Here is a 13,847-nt window from a genome sequence, read left to right on the forward strand (position 1 = left end):
TGAAAGCAGAAAAAATAATTGCATTATTTTCACAAAATTGTATTTATTGTTACACTTACACTTTAAAGTGACGACGACTCTCTTCAGATGGGATTTTTTTTCTTCCCAAGTTTCTCTCCTTTTAATAATTCATTCCTTTTAATACTTCGTTGTGCTGCTTCAATTTGGATTACATTACTTTTGCTCCGCTCGCATGGAATAAAATCGCTTCTCTCCGCGAAAATGCAATTTCGCGAATATTTTTCCAGCCGGATCGCCTGAAATTTGCAAGTGCGAAAATAAATAATTTTCGCGGATCAATTTAAGCTTCAATCTGTTCTCATCAGCTTTTAAGTGGACCTTTTTAATGATGGGCCGATCCCGACGGTACTGCAATGCCGGGCCAACCCGCGGCAGGGATGGAGTAAACTCCGGGTACCCCGCCAATGTCCAAAAATCAGATTAATATTCTGGTCCCGCAATGCGGGACGTATCAGATATTAAGCTGATAAGAACAGATTTAAAATGTTTATTTGAAAATTCTTTCATACAGAGTTTTAAGCAACTTATAATTAATATATAATTTATACATGACCGGCTCCCTCCAAATGAGGGAGCCGGGGAACAAGTCTTTTTGCCCCTTTATTTTGGGGAAATATTATAATAATATAGGCTTCTCGCACGAGTGTTTTTTTTTATAAAATGTTTTATATGTTTAAGTCTCTCACGGGGAGGGTTTACACTTTTGGGGGGGGCCGTTTATACACCACGGCGTGGCCATTCATACACTATGGCTCATAGAGTAAATAAAAGAGAAAGGGGACAGAGAAAGGTTTTACAATGAAGAAGTATGGAAAGAGGGGGGGAAATGATTTTACACGACTTCACTTTTGTCCTTTCCTTTTCAGCCTCCGGAGCCGTCTTCATACTGTCTATGTCCCGTGATGTGTTCGACGTAGCAGTCCCGGGTCCAGCGGATGACGTCGCTGACCATCAGTCGCCGCATGGTGGTGCAGAATCGTCGAGGTAGGCCCAGGGACTTCAGGACGGGGTCGTTCTGCGAGTCCCACGTCCCCAGGCTTCCCACGACGATGGCGGCGACCGATGACCGGTATCCCTGCTGGCGGATGGTCTCTGCCAGGGCGGCGTACTTCTCCTCCTTCGCGGTCCTGGCTGCCAGCAGAGCTCCCTCGTTGTTCTCGAACGGTACTGCTACGTCGATCAATGTCACAGTCTTGTCGGCCTGGTTAGTTATAACCAGGTCTGGTCTAAGAGTCGAGTCAGTGCCAGGTACTTGTTTGTTGACTCTGATTTCATCGTCACCTTTTCCCCGGCGTCCAATCAGAGCCCTGTGTAGTCGGTCTTGGACAGCATTATGTCTATGCTGCCACGTCCTTGAGTGCATCGTGCAGTGATTAACGACGTGGGGCAGGGTCTCCTCCGCGTAGCCACATCGCCGACACCGCTTGTCCCCGTTGGTTTCCCAACGGCGACAGGCATTGAGCGGGAGCAGATCGAGCCGAGCCCTAAAGATGAACCTCCAATCACAAAACCTGGTGTATCTCCCTCCTGCCAGGAAGTGATTGGAGGCTTCAGATTTCGCCGAGGCACGAATGACTTTCCCTTGATCGGGCTTGGCGCTTACCTTGTTCAGGTAGTAGCGCCGCACCGCGATCTTCAGGGCACCCGTCAGTTGCCTTACGGCCTTCGGAGGAACCCTGATGAAGGGGGGGCGGTCTTCAGCCCCGTCATTCATGTCCCGGAACGAAATCTGCATCTCCCTTAGCTCGTCCGACCATCTCCAGCTCAAGCCTATGCGCGCGGCGATACGGCGTGACGCGGAGCGAACCTGCGTGAAGAGGGAACTGAAGTCGCCGCTTTCCCTTCCAAAGTCATCCCGCAGACTACCACTAAGGTACTCTGCGAGATCACCGGTGGTTGGCGGTCTCCTCAGCTTCCTCCGCACTACCTCCTTCAGGCGACCCCAGGCGAGCACTCTCACGTTGGGGTCACGGGAATGGAGGAGTCGATATCCCTGCACGATGGTCAATATGTCAGTCAAGTCGGAAAGAGGGAGAAGACCTGCGCCGCCGTGTTGATGGCCAATGAAGACCATCTCAGGCGATGCCCTTTTGGGCAAATGGAGCCAGCCCTTTGCGCAGGCCTTCAGCCTCTTGTCGATGTCGGTCAAGTTTTTCTTTTTAACATTACCAGCCCGCAAGATGAATTCCAGCCTGGGCAGAAGGAAGATGTTGGTCGCGGCGATCTTCTGCCACGGGGCGAGGAGTGACTCGTCGATCTTCTTGACGTCCTCGCCCAAGCGCACCAGGTCCTCCTCGGGGGTCTGGTCCACGTGGAACCCGAACGGGACCCCGAGGTACCGGTACGCTTCGCCGTCCTTCAGGCTGGAAATGGCCGCCCCCTGGATGGTGAGTTGGGACGGCTGCACGGGCTGGTTTGCTGCAAAGTTGAGGTCCAGCGTTGCGCACTTGCTTGGCTTGAACTGTAGACCTGCAGCGGTCGCCTCTTCTCCCGCGATGTTCAGCAGGCGCTGCAGGTGCTCCTGGTCCCGGGCCACCAGCACCAAGTCGTCCGCGTAGGCCAGGATGGCGATGTTTTGCCCCTGGACGACGACTCCGGACTTGCCTGCCTCACCAGCGACCGCCCGTATCACCGGCTCCATTCCCAAGTTGAAAATGGTCGGTGATAACGGGCACCCCTGCTTGACACCGGCGCAGATGTCGATGACGCCGGTGTCGCCGCTGGTCGTCTTCACGACCGTGGAGCCCTTCTGCAACTCCTCCACGGTCCTCCTCATCTCCTCAGGCAAGTCCATCCTCCTCAGGGTGTTCTGGAGGTGTTGGTGCGGGATGGACCCGAACGCGTTCCGTAGGTCAAGCCAAGCCAGTGCGATTCGGGAACGTCTGCGTCTCATTTCGTCAACAGCTGCCTGAAGGGTGAAATTGTGCTCGTGGCACCCCTCGAACTCCCGGAAGCCCTTTTGAGCCGGGTGCATCTTCTTCCCGCTGACCGCCCAAGATAGTATGCGGTCAGCAAGCACCCCGGCGTACAGCTTGGCGATGGTGTTGCCAAGCGCTATGGGCCTCCAGTTGCCGATGTCCTGGCGGTCCCCCCCTTTGTGCAGGAGGACAGTCCGAGAGGTCTTCCACGCGGCCGGTGTCCTGGCCTCCTTCAGGCATCTGTTGAAGATAAAAGAGAGAATTCGTCCATGTCTATCGACCGCCCTCAGGTCGCCGTAGGTGAGGCCATCGGGGCCCGGGGCGGTGTTCTTGGTTCTAGACATGCGTCTCGTCACTTCCTCAGGAGTGATCCTTTCGAGGAGCAGTTTCTTCTCGGTCTCCGTCGTGCGACGGTAGACCGAGTCGTCACCCTCGTCCTCCAAGCCCCCCATCCCGACATTCCCGTAGACTTGGCGGAAATGCTTTTCCACCTCCTCCGCGGGAATGTCGCAATAGGGTGACTTATCGGACAGGATGCTCTCCACTGCCCTCCTGGGATGACTCCTGAAGAGTTTCTGTATGTCCGACGCCTTTTTCGCGTCGTAGTCAGCTACTTGTCTGCGTCTTGGTGGTTGTCTGTGCACGACGTTTCGTGGCCGAGGAGCTTCCCCTCCGTCCGCAGGTTTCGCCTCCCTCTTCCTCTCCGCCTGGGTGGTGGCCACCAGATCCTGCACCACGACCTCGAACTCCTCCCATGACTGGCCGGATGTGCTGGCCAGTCGGTCGAGCCACAGCTTCTCCTTCTGCTGTATCGGTGGCTCGACCTGTCGTGGTGCTCCTTCTGCTGCGTCTGGAGCTGGCGGCGGCGATGTTGCTGCGTCCACAGGCGGCGGTGACCCGGTGTCGTTAAGGTCACCGACTTCAGGAGGCTGCCCCGGCGCCAGGTCTTCGGCCGGAGCGTCTGCTGCTGCGTCTGGATCGGAGGGTTGCGCCTCGGTCACGTTGGGCGGCGTCGTGCATCTAACTGTCTCCTCGATTGCCTCCTGAAGGGGGGCAATCAAGGGGGGAGGTCTCTTGTGGGTCACCATGTGGTTCGCAAGCCCGCGACGGGTAGTGCATGCGAAATCGCATGCCCCGCACCGATGCGAGAGTGCAACACGTCCGTCCGCAGCCTTACGTATCCCCCCTTTGAGGCAGGGATGAGTGGACGGCTTGCGGCCGATAGTCCCACCGCAGATGGAGCAGGCGTTCACCGACGTGAGTCGGTGGCCGTGCTGCTCCATCAGGTGCCGGACGAGACTTCTCCGCATCGCCGTCCACTCCGTAGCGCGGAAGGACATGCTGCATCCCACCTCGGTGCAGGTTAACGTGTCCGCCACGGGAAAGTAAACCACAAGTTGATTGTCGATTCTCCTGGCCGACACCGCGGTGCCGGTCAGGAGAAGCGCCGGGACCCTGTCAGTCGTTTGGGGGGCGGGGGCAGTCGGGGGAATCGGGGGGGGAGAATCCAGCGCCGGACGTCTGGACGAAGAAGAATCCGGAGGCGTCGTGAAGTCGTCGAGGGAGAGAGGGGAAGAAGAACGGGACTTGGGGGGAGAATAGGTGACGTCCGAGAGCGGGGAGAAGGTCTCAAGGGAAGGCTTTCGGACGCCGGATGGAGAAGAAGAAGAAGAAGAAACGGGGGAGCCATAGTGTATGATTTTCCGCGGGCGACGCGTCCTACGCGCCGAAGCGCTTTCGGACGCGCCGTCCGGTGGTGTATGGGGAGGGGAGGAGTCGGGCTCTGACGCCTCGACTTTCCTCCTCCGCGGAGTGCGAGAGGAGGAGGGGGGGGCGGAGGAACTAGCACGCGATGGTGCTTTTCTAACGGCCCCCGCCCCCCCGTTTTTACGGGGAGGACGTGGGGGCATGGGAGGGCGTTAAGTCATGGCACAAACGGGGCCTGGCGGACGATATTCCACGGCCTGAAGGACCGTGGTACGTTGTTTTGAAAATTGTCCTTTTAAGGACACAAAAAAATTCAAAAGATATAAATGCTGAAGGCCAAGGGGGGCGACGGAGGGCTTTTCCGCGGTCTGAGGGACTGCGGAACGAAAATTTTCAAAAATACAAATTTAAATTAAGCGCGTGGCGTCCACCTGAATGAAGTCCAGGCGGCCGCCGAGGGATGGCGCTGAAGGCGCTCAACCCGCTTCTCGGCCCGTATGGGTGGGATCGGGAGGAAATTTGAATTTACCGGGGTTTTGAAATGACGGTTTTGTGGAAGATGAAGTCTTCCACAAATACCGGACGGGGGGGAGGGGGTCAATCGAACCGATCGGGCGTGAAGCGCGCCGAACGGTCGCTTGACCGGCGTCGCGGCCGAAAAGGAAACCGCGCGCCGTTCAAATCACCCGCTCTGCGCCGATCCGTACGGGATCGACGGAGGGTGCTCCCGGGGGCCCTGAGGGGGTCCGGGGGCCTCGGTGCTCAAGCTACCGGTCCGGAGGGGACCTGGCAGTGCACCGGGGGCCGGGGAACGTCCGGTGCTCAGCCTACCGGTCCTGAAGGGACCCGGCGGTGCACCGGGGGCGGGGGCCTGCGCCGGGCCTTAGGGGCCCGGCGTCGAGCCCGGGGAGGTTATCACCCCAAGTGGGCGTGGGGAACGGTCCGTGAGCGACCGGGGAGCCCTGAGGGGGCGGTGGGTCCCACGGTCCGCCTTGAAGAGGCAATGGACCGTGGGGCCATCGGGGGTCGAAAGAGGGGCTACTGGGCAGAGCAGGCGCCTAGTGTCCTGTTGCCCCTTCCCTCTGGGAGTGTCCCGGGGGGCTTACCGTTGGTCGGGGCCCGTCCGGGATTCCTCAGAGAGGCTAGAAAGGTCCAAAAGCGGTAGATCTGTTCATTTAAAAATTTGAATTTGGCGGGCGAAAAAGAAGAAAGTTAAGGGGATTAAGCTGATAAGAACAGATACTACACTTTGATCTTAGCCATAAGGCCGAGAAGCGATAAGGGAGCCCTTTTCTGCAATATTTACATGTGTAGGGACGACCCCGGAGCACTTGGGGCGGAGGGCGCAGGATTGGCGTAGGCGCCGCGGGGTGGCATTGGTCGGGGAGAATTCGCGTAGGGTCCTGCGGGGGTGTTTCCGAAGGCTTCCTTGTTTTCCTGCAGCAAGAAAAGTTTTGGGGGGGCGCGGGGGGCAGGACGGCCGGAGCAATTGCGTCCCCGGAGTCCGGAGGCGAGACAGTAAATTGCAACGCGGAGTCCTTCGCTAGGTCGTGCCATCTCTGTGAGCGACACACGAGACGTATTGCAAGCTCTCTCCCCGCTTCCCGGGAAAGGTCGGGCGCAATTTTCAAACATTCCGAAAATGGAGGGGGGCATCCAGGGCGGTAATAAAGGGCCCTTTTCGCCAGTATTCAGTGGTCGACAGTTTTTCGAAAAACGGGCTTCCTCTTCACTTCACTTCCTGTGTGGTAGAGATTTAAAATCGTGTGCTGTTCACTTACTTTGCATTAATCGTCATTAGTAAAAATACGCTTTCCTTATAAATAAATAAATACATAAATTAGGGTTTCTTCAAATATAAACAAATTAGGGTTTTCTTCAAATCGGAGAATAGGAATCGAAAAGGCTGTAAAAAAGTGGCGCTTTCAATTACACAAGATGGAAAACCAGATTTCTCCATTGTTTATATTTTCCATTTTCTCGAAAAAATCGCGGAAATGGGCATCGATTTCCGCGAAATTCGCAAAAAATTTCTGAAAATTTTTTTGCAAACATTTTTCCAATTTTTCCCGAGTGCTCGCGATCGGTCGTTTCCTCCGATGTATTGAGTTTCTTTTCCGTTCAATTTTTTTTCATCAAACACACACTCCTTTTACAAGAATTATCTTCGCATAAATTCTGTGGAAAGATTGGTGTTCAAAAACTAAGGTAAAAGAGTGGAACTCGCCTATTTCCGCGAGTCGATTCGCGTCGGGTCGTCTTGAATGACGCTCCTTGCCGGGAGCGCGCGCGCGCCATCTCTTCGGGGGGGAGGTAAACAGCTGGAAGGAAGGGGCGTCACACGCCAAAGTTTGAAACGTGATCCGGCGCCTCTCTTCAACAGTTGTCGTCGTCTCCAATGATGGAATACTGAGGAGACAAGACGTTGTTGTTGTTGACGTTGCATTGAAAGCAGAAAAAATAATTGCATTATTTTCACAAAATTGTATTTATTGTTACACTTACACTTTAAAGTGACGACGACTCTCTTCAGATGGGATTTTTTTTCTTCCCAAGTTTCTCTCCTTTTAATAATTCATTCCTTTTAATACTTCGTTGTGCTGCTTCAATTTGGATTACATTACTTTTGCTCCGCTCGCATGGAATAAAATCGCTTCTCTCCGCGAAAATGCAATTTCGCGAATATTTTTCCAGCCGGATCGCCTGAAATTTGCAAGTGCGAAAATAAATAATTTTCGCGGATCAATTTAAGCTTCAATCTGTTCTCATCAGCTTTTAAGTGGACCTTTTTAATGATGGGCCGATCCCGACGGTACTGCAATGCCGGGCCAACCCGCGGCAGGGATGGAGTAAACTCCGGGTACCCCGCCAATGTCCAAAAATCAGATTAATATTCTGGTCCCGCAATGCGGGACGTATCAGATATTAAGCTGATAAGAACAGATTTAAAATGTTTATTTGAAAATTCTTTCATACAGAGTTTTAAGCAACTTATAATTAATATATAATTTATACATGACCGGCTCCCTCCAAATGAGGGAGCCGGGGAACAAGTCTTTTTGCCCCTTTGTTTTGGGGAAATATTATAATAGTATAGGCTTCTCGCACGAGTGTTTTTTTTTTTTTTTTATAAAATGTTTTATATGTTTAAGTCTCTCACGGGGAGGGTTTACACTTTTTGGGGGGGCCGTTTATACACCACGGCGTGGCCATTCATACACTATGGCTCATAGAGTAAATAAAAGAGAAAGGGGACAGAGAAAGGTTTTACAATGAAGAAGTATGGAAAGAGGGGGGGAAATGATTTTACACGACTTCACTTTTGTCCTTTCCTTTTCAGCCTCCGGAGCCGTCTTCATACTGTCTATGTCCCGTGATGTGTTCGACGTAGCAGTCCCGGGTCCAGCGGATGACGTCGCTGACCATCAGTCGCCGCATGGTGGTGCAGAATCGTCGAGGTAGGCCCAGGGACTTCAGGACGGGGTCGTTCTGCGAGTCCCACGTCCCCAGGCTTCCCACGACGATGGCGGCGACCGATGACCGGTATCCCTGCTGGCGGATGGTCTCTGCCAGGGCGGCGTACTTCTCCTCCTTCGCGGTCCTGGCTGCCAGCAGAGCTCCCTCGTTGTTCTCGAACGGTACTGCTACGTCGATCAATGTCACAGTCTTGTCGGCCTGGTTAGTTATAACCAGGTCTGGTCTAAGAGTCGAGTCAGTGCCAGGTACTTGTTTGTTGACTCTGATTTCATCGTCACCTTTTCCCCGGCGTCCAATCAGAGCCCTGTGTAGTCGGTCTTGGACAGCATTATGTCTATGCTGCCACGTCCTTGAGTGCATCGTGCAGTGATTAACGACGTGGGGCAGGGTCTCCTCCGCGTAGCCACATCGCCGACACCGCTTGTCCCCGTTGGTTTCCCAACGGCGACAGGCATTGAGCGGGAGCAGATCGAGCCGAGCCCTAAAGATGAACCTCCAATCACAAAACCTGGTGTATCTCCCTCCTGCCAGGAAGTGATTGGAGGCTTCAGATTTCGCCGAGGCACGAATGACTTTCCCTTGATCGGGCTTGGCGCTTACCTTGTTCAGGTAGTAGCGCCGCACCGCGATCTTCAGGGCACCCGTCAGTTGCCTTACGGCCTTCGGAGGAACCCTGATGAAGGGGGGGCGGTCTTCAGCCCCGTCATTCATGTCCCGGAACGAAATCTGCATCTCCCTTAGCTCGTCCGACCATCTCCAGCTCAAGCCTATGCGCGCGGCGATACGGCGTGACGCGGAGCGAACCTGCGTGAAGAGGGAACTGAAGTCGCCGCTTTCCCTTCCAAAGTCATCCCGCAGACTACCGCTAAGGTACTCTGCGAGATCACCGGTGGTTGGCGGTCTCCTCAGCTTCCTCCGCACTACCTCCTTCAGGCGACCCCAGGCGAGCACTCTCACGTTGGGGTCACGGGAATGGAGGAGTCGATATCCCTGCACGATGGTCAATATGTCAGTCAAGTCGGAAAGAGGGAGAAGACCTGCGCCGCCGTGTTGATGGCCAATGAAGACCATCTCAGGCGATGCCCTTTTGGGCAAATGGAGCCAGCCCTTTGCGCAGGCCTTCAGCCTCTTGTCGATGTCGGTCAAGTTTTTCTTTTTAACATTACCAGCCCGCAAGATGAATTCCAGCCTGGGCAGAAGGAAGATGTTGGTCGCGGCGATCTTCTGCCACGGGGCGAGGAGTGACTCGTCGATCTTCTTGACGTCCTCGCCCAAGCGCACCAGGTCCTCCTCGGGGGTCTGGTCCACGTGGAACCCGAACGGGACCCCGAGGTACCGGTACGCTTCGCCGTCCTTCAGGCTGGAAATGGCCGCCCCCTGGATGGTGAGTTGGGACGGCTGCACGGGCTGGTTTGCTGCAAAGTTGAGGTCCAGCGTTGCGCACTTGCTTGGCTTGAACTGTAGACCTGCAGCGGTCGCCTCTTCTCCCGCGATGTTCAGCAGGCGCTGCAGGTGCTCCTGGTCCCGGGCCACCAGCACCAAGTCGTCCGCGTAGGCCAGGATGGCGATGTTTTGCCCCTGGACGACGACTCCGGACTTGCCTGCCTCACCAGCGACCGCCCGTATCACCGGCTCCATTCCCAAGTTGAAAATGGTCGGTGATAACGGGCACCCCTGCTTGACACCGGCGCAGATGTCGATGACGCCGGTGTCGCCGCTGGTCGTCTTCACGACCGTGGAGCCCTTCTGCAACTCCTCCACGGTCCTCCTCATCTCCTCAGGCAAGTCCATCCTCCTCAGGGTGTTCTGGAGGTGTTGGTGCGGGATGGACCCGAACGCGTTCCGTAGGTCAAGCCAAGCCAGTGCGATTCGGGAACGTCTGCGTCTCATTTCGTCAACAGCTGCCTGAAGGGTGAAATTGTGCTCGTGGCACCCCTCGAACTCCCGGAAGCCCTTTTGAGCCGGGTGCATCTTCTTCCCGCTGACCGCCCAAGATAGTATGCGGTCAGCAAGCACCCCGGCGTACAGCTTGGCGATGGTGTTGCCAAGCGCTATGGGCCTCCAGTTGCCGATGTCCTGGCGGTCCCCCCCTTTGTGCAGGAGGACAGTCCGAGAGGTCTTCCACGCGGCCGGTGTCCTGGCCTCCTTCAGGCATCTGTTGAAGATAAAAGAGAGAATTCGTCCATGTCTATCGACCGCCCTCAGGTCGCCGTAGGTGAGGCCATCGGGGCCCGGGGCGGTGTTCTTGGTTCTAGACATGCGTCTCGTCACTTCCTCAGGAGTGATCCTTTCGAGGAGCAGTTTCTTCTCGGTCTCCGTCGTGCGACGGTAGACCGAGTCGTCACCCTCGTCCTCCAAGCCCCCCATCCCGACATTCCCGTAGACTTGGCGGAAATGCTTTTCCACCTCCTCCGCGGGAATGTCGCAATAGGGTGACTTATCGGACAGGATGCTCTCCACTGCCCTCCTGGGATGACTCCTGAAGAGTTTCTGTATGTCCGACGCCTTTTTCGCGTCGTAGTCAGCTACTTGTCTGCGTCTTGGTGGTTGTCTGTGCACGACGTTTCGTGGCCGAGGAGCTTCCCCTCCGTCCGCAGGTTTCGCCTCCCTCTTCCTCTCCGCCTGGGTGGTGGCCACCAGATCCTGCACCACGACCTCGAACTCCTCCCATGACTGGCCGGTGGTGCTGGCCAGTCGGTCGAGCCACAGCTTCTCCTTCTGCTGTATCGGTGGCTCGACCTGTCGTGGTGCTCCTTCTGCTGCGTCTGGAGCTGGCGGCGGCGATGTTGCTGCGTCCACAGGCGGCGGTGACCCGGTGTCGTTAAGGTCACCGACTTCAGGAGGCTGCCCCGGCGCCAGGTCTTCGGCCGGAGCGTCAGCTGCTGCGTCTGGATCGGAGGGTTGCGCCTCGGTCACGTTGGGCGGCGTCGTGCATCTAACTGTCTCCTCGATTGCCTCCTGAAGGGGGGCAATCAAGGGGGGAGGTCTCTTGTGGGTCACCATGTGGTTCGCCAACCCGCGACGGGTAGCGCATGCGAAGTCGCATGTCCCGCACCGATGCGAGAGTGCAACACGCCCGTCCGCCGCCTTACGTATCCCCCCTTTGAGGCAGGGATGAGTGGACGGCTTGCGGCCGATAGTCCCACCGCAGACGGAGCAGGCGTTCACCGACGTGAGTCGGTGGCCGTGCTGCTCCATCAGGTGTCGGACGAGACTTCTCCGCATCGCCGTCCACTCCGTAGCGCGGAAGGACATGCTGCATCCCACCTCGGTGCAGGTTAACGTATCCGCCACGGGAAAGTAAACCACAAGTTGATTGTCGATTCTCCTGGCCGACACCGCGGTGCCGGTCAGGAGAAGCGCCGGGACCCTGTCAGTCGTTTGGGGGGCGGGGGCAGTCGGGGGAATCGGGGGGGGAGAATCCAGCGCCGGACGTCTGGACGAAGAAGAATCCGGAGGCGTCGTGAAGTCGTCGAGGGAGAGAGGGGAAGAAGAACGGGACTTGGGGGGAGAATAGGTGACGTCCGAGAGCGGGGAGAAGGTCTCAAGGGAAGGCTTTCGGACGCCGGATGGAGAAGAAGAAGAAGAAGAAACGGGGGAGCCATAGTGTATGATTTTCCGCGGGCGACGCGTCCTATGCGCCGAAGCGCTTTCGGACGCGCCGTCCGGTGGTGTATGGGGAGGGGAGGAGTCGGGCTCTGACGCCTCGACTTTCCTCCTCCGCGGAGTGCGAGAGGAGGAGGGGGGGGCGGAGGAACTAGCACGCGATGGTGCTTTTCTAACGGCCCCCGCCCCCCCGTTTTTACGGGGAGGACGTGGGGGCATGGGAGGGCGTTAAGTCATGGCACAAACGGGGCCTGGCGGACGATATTCCACGGCCTGAAGGACCGTGGAACGTTGTTTTGAAAATTGTCCTTTTAAGGACACAAAAAAATTCAAAAGATATAAATGCTGAAGGCCAAGGGGGGCGACGGAGGGCTTTTCCGCGGTCTGAGGGACTGCGGAACGAAAATTTTCAAAAATACAAATTTAAATTAAGCGCGTGGCGTCCACCTGAATGAAGTCCAGGCGGCCGCCGAGGGATGGCGCTGAAGGCGCTCAACCCGCTTCTCGGCCCGTATGGGTGGGATCGGGAGGAAATTTGAATTTACCGGGGTTTTGAAATGACGGTTTTGTGGAAGATGAAGTCTTCCACAAATACCGGACGGGGGGGAGGGGGTCAATCGAACCGATCGGGCGTGAAGCGCGCCGAACGGTCGCTTGACCGGCGTCGCGGCCGAAAAGGAAACCGCGCGCCGTTCAAATCACCCGCTCTGCGCCGATCCGTACGGGATCGACGGAGGGTGCTCCCGGGGGCCCTGAGGGGGTCCGGGGGCCTCGGTGCTCAAGCTACCGGTCCGGAGGGGACCTGGCAGTGCACCGGGGGCCGGGGAACGTCCGGTGCTCAGCCTACCGGTCCTGAAGGGACCCGGCGGTGCACCGGGGGCGGGGGCCTGCGCCGGGCCTTAGGGGCCCGGCGTCGAGCCCGGGGAGGTTATCACCCCAAGTGGGCGTGGGGAACGGTCCGTGAGCGACCGGGGAGCCCTGAGGGGGCGGTGGGTCCCACGGTCCGCCTTGAAGAGGCAATGGACCGTGGGGCCATCGGGGGTCGAAAGAGGGGCTACTGGGCAGAGCAGGCGCCTAGTGTCCTGTTGCCCCTTCCCTCTGGGAGTGTCCCGGGGGGCTTACCGTTGGTCGGGGCCCGTCCGGGATTCCTCAGAGAGGCTAGAAAGGTCCAAAAGCGGTAGATCTGTTCATTTAAAAATTTGAATTTGGCGGGCGGAAAAGAAGAAAGTTAAGGGGATTAAGCTGATAAGAACAGATACTACACTTTGATCTTAGCCATAAGGCCGAGAAGCGATAAGGGAGCCCTTTTCTGCAATATTTACATGTGTAGGGACGACCCCGGAGCACTTGGGGCGGAGGGCGCAGGATTGGCGTAGGCGCCGCGGGGTGGCATTGGTCGGGGAGAATTCGCGTAGGGTCCTGCGGGGGTGTTTCCGAAGGCTTCCTTGTTTTCCTGCAGCAAGAAAAGTTTTGGGGGGGCGCGGGGGGCAGGACGGCCGGAGCAATTGCGTCCCCGGAGTCCGGAGGCGAGACAGTAAATTGCAACGCGGAGTCCTTCGCTAGGTCGTGCCATCTCTGTGAGCGACACACGAGACGTATTGCAAGCTCTCTCCCCGCTTCCCGGGAAAGGTCGGGCGCAATTTTCAAACATTCCGAAAATGGAGGGGGGCATCCAGGGCGGTAATAAAGGGCCCTTTTCGCCAGTATTCAGTGGTCGACAGTTTTTCGAAAAACGGGCTTCCTCTTCACTTCACTTCCTGTGTGGTAGAGATTTAAAATCGTGTGCTGTTCACTTACTTTGCATTAATCGTCATTAGTAAAAATACGCTTTCCTTATAAATAAATAAATACATAAATTAGGGTTTCTTCAAATATAAACAAATTAGGGTTTTCTTCAAATCGGAGAATAGGAATCGAAAAGGCTGTAAAAAAGTGGCGCTTTCAATTACACAAGATGGAAAACCAGATTTCTCCATTGTTTATATTTTCCATTTTCTCGAAAAAATCGCGGAAATGGGCATCGATTTCCGCGAAATTCGCAAAAAATTTCTGAAAATTTTTTTGCAAACATTTTTCCAATTTTTCCCGAGTGCTCGCGATCGGTCGTTTCCTCCGATG

General features: G+C 56.1%; 2 non-coding genes and 2 pseudogenes across 2 annotated transcripts; all 4 read right to left on the reverse strand.

Annotated features, from left to right (window-relative positions):
- Nucleotides 1-344: 344 nt before the first annotated feature.
- LOC139695812 (U2 spliceosomal RNA) lies at nucleotides 345-538 on the reverse strand. The gene has a single exon (XR_011702404.1). It is a non-coding gene; the product is annotated as a U2 spliceosomal RNA (small nuclear RNA).
- A 5,253-nt stretch (nucleotides 539-5,791) lies between these two features.
- LOC139695826 (U2 spliceosomal RNA) lies at nucleotides 5,792-5,925 on the reverse strand (annotated as a pseudogene).
- Nucleotides 5,926-7,436: 1,511 nt separating this feature from the next.
- On the reverse strand, nucleotides 7,437-7,630 carry LOC139695813 (U2 spliceosomal RNA). The gene has a single exon (XR_011702405.1). It is a non-coding gene; the product is annotated as a U2 spliceosomal RNA (small nuclear RNA).
- Nucleotides 7,631-12,890: 5,260 nt separating this feature from the next.
- LOC139695834 (U2 spliceosomal RNA) lies at nucleotides 12,891-13,024 on the reverse strand (annotated as a pseudogene).
- Nucleotides 13,025-13,847: the final 823 nt, after the last annotated feature.

Source organism: Hetaerina americana, unplaced genomic scaffold (assembly GCF_022747635.1).
Source record: "Hetaerina americana unplaced genomic scaffold, ioHetAmer1.1.p SCAF_645, whole genome shotgun sequence".
Classification (NCBI taxonomy): domain Eukaryota; kingdom Metazoa; phylum Arthropoda; class Insecta; order Odonata; family Calopterygidae; genus Hetaerina; species Hetaerina americana.